This window comes from Aulostomus chinensis, chromosome 13, assembly GCF_037954235.1.
Source record: "Aulostomus chinensis isolate RoL2024-O1b breed Wild chromosome 13, RoL_Achi_v1.0, whole genome shotgun sequence".
NCBI classification, from domain to species: Eukaryota; Metazoa; Chordata; class Actinopteri; order Syngnathiformes; family Aulostomidae; genus Aulostomus; species Aulostomus chinensis.
In genome coordinates, this window is record NC_141332.1 from 25,987,619 (window position 1) to 25,991,575 (window position 3,957).

At 47.0% G+C, this 3,957-nt stretch overlaps 1 long non-coding RNA gene across 1 annotated transcript; it reads left to right on the forward strand.

Annotated features, from left to right (window-relative positions):
• The first annotated feature begins 273 nt into the window (after positions 1-273).
• LOC147251530 (uncharacterized) lies at positions 274-3,557 on the forward strand. Its single transcript, XR_015118991.1, has 3 exons — positions 274-322; positions 1,740-1,876; positions 3,414-3,557. It is a non-coding gene; the product is annotated as an uncharacterized LOC147251530 (long non-coding RNA).
• The last annotated feature ends 400 nt before the right edge of the window (positions 3,558-3,957 follow it).

The following is a 3,957-nucleotide window of genomic DNA, read 5'->3' on the forward strand; positions in this document are numbered from 1 at the left end:
GTTTTGGTTTTTCTTCATGGCAGCTCAAGTTGTAGCGGTGCAAGAACAAGACAGCCCATACGTCGGCCGGTCCTCTATAGAGGAAATAACTGACAGAGACAGAGTTTTTTTTTTTTTCCGACGGAACACAAAGTTTCACACAGCACACAGGAGAGATGACACCAGCTACTTTCTGACATGAAGGGAAGTTTGAGTAGATTCAGGATGTCAGGTAAGAGCTGGATCTCTGTTCTGAGTGTCCATCACAACAGCAAGAAAACACGGAACAACAGAGTCTGACAGAGAGAGGCCGATCCACGTCTGAGCTGCCATCTTCATTTTGGTACGGAAGGTGCGATAATACACGGACTTTTACTGGTTGCTTTCAAGTTCTTGTGCATTCATGTTCGTCAGTTTTATTCAAATTCAAACCTCTTCATCAGCCACCTTCATAACGCAGCCAACCACTGAGGCAGCATAATGGAATCACAGCCAGCCGCAATCATTTGTCCTCATTGAAATCAGATAAAACGTCATGAATAGACCCATAAATCTAGATAGAGACCAAATGACGTATTTTGCAACACAAAGGTAACAAAGAGCGTGTCCCGCTCCTCTCCAGGCGCCTTGAGGTTAGATAATTGTTCAGCTCTCCAATGGCCAGGACTGGAAATTACACACTAATGGTGGCCAACTGGCTCCCCAGATTCTTGATGGAGGGAGATTGGACTGACAACACTGATAATGCTGATCGCTCCATCTTCCCAACACTCTCATTCATCATTGTGGGCCACCTTGATATAAAGGTTACACATCTATCCGTCTCAATGGAGCTGCGGCTGTCACTCCAGACAATGAACTCACCGGGGGGGAAACTAACCTTTTCATCCACCAACCTCGACAGTTGATGGGTTCCAAATTAAAAAGTTGCTTCCACGCTCTCCGGCTGAACGGGTTCATTGTTTTATAGCCAAGCCTCGCAATGATTTTTGATTTGGCTCATAAAAAAAGATACATCATGTCCAAGTTTTTTTATGGGATAAAGCGATGAAGTCATTCCTGTCGCTGTCTCCGCATCTGAAGATTAGAAGACTATAAAAGGCCATTCAAGGAGGAGAGAACTCAAATCTAGTTTGTTTCCTTGCATTTATTGAGGTCATAAATGTGCTGCTCATTTTCGACACGTGACATGATAAGACCTTCACCACACTGTTGCCGGAGCTCCTGTCAAACTAAAGCTTCCACTGAGAAGGGAGGAATGCCCTGCGTTTATATTGCAGGTGCAGCCTTGGTCGTGTAGATCGGCGCAGTCACGATCAGGCGGGAGGCTGAAACCCCACGCCTGCCCGTGCGTGTCACCAGTGTCTCCTGTAGGTGTCAGGAGTGAGGTCCTCAAATTTGGTTCAGGGGTTGTTTTTGAGACTTCCTGGTTGTAAATGTGCATTAAAAAAAAAAAATAGAGTCACCTGAGGAAATGAGATCATGTGAGCCAGGAAATGCAAGAACCCTGGAAAGAGCAGCTTTGAAAAAAAAAAAGTGTTGTACATAATGGGTTTAATTTCCCTCCGTGGTGGTGGAGTCATCAATTCTTCAGTTTCGAATCACCTCTGTAATAGCAGTAATTTGAGAGTAATGGTAGCGATGTTCCGTCTGTGGCCTGCTTACTAAAGAGAGATCCTCATCTTTAATTCATCCCCAGCCTAGTTTGGCTTGGATATGTGACTTGACTTCTTACTACTGCCCTGGTTGCTTCCCCTCAGCGGAGAACTTGACAGTTGCTTCGAGACACAAACCTTCCAGCAACACTTCAGCGGCTCGGCAGGCTGAACATGAAAGTGCGCTCCATAAGCTTCAGGGGAGCGGACATCTTGAATCGTCGCCCCTCACCGGACGTACAGTAAGTCACTGATGTTCAGTGCAGCAGCCTGATAGCGAGCTGGTCCTGTGATTCATCGAAGCAGTGGCACCCAGTCCGAACCGCAGCCGTTGATAAAAGGAGGGCATGAATATTTCAGTGAAATGTGGGTGCGTGCAGAAAAGGGAACCAGAGACACCTTAAAAAATGTACATGAATATCAGTTATGGAAGCTGTTTATTGGGAAAAAACGGTGTATTTGAAGCTGATCAAAACATGAATGCATTCCCTGTCTCATAACTGCGAAGCTGACACGCGGCGTCCTCGGGTTTCTGTTTCAGATGAAGCTGTCATTCAGCTTCAATGTAAAATCTAACGACAACCTTCGCGCGGGAGCGAGGGCGGGTCGACACTGGGCATCTGCTGGTTTTGTTCATTCATCTTTTGAAAAGGTTACAATCTACATTGATAAACAAATGTAAATGAACCAGAAGTGGTCAAAGGGTTCCTTTTTGTCCGTCCATCCATCTAAAGAAAAGTAAAGAGGGTACGAGCTTCACCAGAGAACCCCAAACTTTCCTTTCCTGGCCACAACAGATCCTGCGGCATTCCCAGGCCAGCGTGGCGTTATAATCCCTCAATTTGGTCCTCGATCTGCCCTGCAGCCTCTCCCCCAGCTGGACAAACTCAGAAAAAGTCGTCGGAGACGCCCGGCAGCCGTCCTACCTACATACCTGAACCACCTCAACTGGCTCCTTTTCAAGGAAAGCAGCAGTGGAGGACAGAACTTCTCACCTCAGCCCCGAGGGAGACGGAAGCCGCCCTCCTGATGAAACCCGTCTTGTTTTTGTGATCTCGTTCTTTCAGTCATGACTGATGGGGCGGTGGGGGGGGGGGGGGGGGGGGGGACAACAGGACCCTGAGATACTGATGAGTTCAGGACTCATTCCCTACCTGAGGAAGAAGAACATGCTGGACCTGTCAGTCACAGGACAGGGCTAAATAAGTGACGACAAGCAAAGAAACACTTTTGTTAGACACCCAAAAGAAACGGTTGATAAAAAAAAAGTGCACATTGATAACGGAGAGCACCATGACAACCAGATCGAAAAACTGACGTGGACGGAACAAACGCATCATGTGTTTGGCCTTGAGGCTGATGGGGTTTAAACAGGCGGCTCTCTGCTAATTCTCCCTGGCCCTGGGAGCAGACATGAGATGACTCTTCCTGCACATCAATAAAGAAAAGTTTCCTGACAACGGCAGCGGTGAACTCATCACCTCCTTCAAACTCATTTCTCAGTGTGAGCTTGTTCAATGGCAGGCGATGAAAAATAAAACCTAAATTCATCAAATCTCAGTAAGTGAATTTTATGTCACAGCTCTCCTCTGCGCCGCAAGATAAAGTGACACTTCACCAGCAGAACAATCTGCATCTTGGTGACTACTTTGAGAGGAACACATTAACTTATCACGGCTCTAAAGGGGCCACCGGAGACTAACCGTGTGTGCAACACCCCCGAGGCGACGTGTGATTACCTTCTCAACTCTCAACAGCCATTGTTTTATTATCCAACAGGACGAGAGGACACTGGACGCCGGAGAAAGCAGAGATGGATTTTTGAGCGAGGATTCGCCACAGGGAGGAAACTGACAGCCGAGGAAGCATCATAACACTTCTGCTGCTAACAAGAGCTGTTTACCAGAGCCAGGAGAAGAGAGGATTTATGCACAGTCACAGGCACGCACACACACACGCACACACACACACACACACACACACACACACACACACAAAACGGTAAAGGGGCATCTAATGGCCTAATGGATACACCAGGGCTCTGGAAAAACACTCCCATTAGGAGTATCTGAAGATGGATTGATGCTCTCAGATTTCTCTCCCGACCAGTGTGCCATGGAGGCCCACTCAAGGCCAAAGTAACAAAATCAAAAACTTATTTGTTCTAATTTTATTTGATATGACAGTGGCATCTCTCCCATGCAAATTAACAAATCTGCTCATTACCGAGGGCTTCGGGGGACGGAGGGAGCCGTGAAAAAAAAAACCAAGGTCTTTATTTGAAGAGCAGGCAGTTACGCTGGGGAGGAGACAGAATCTAAAT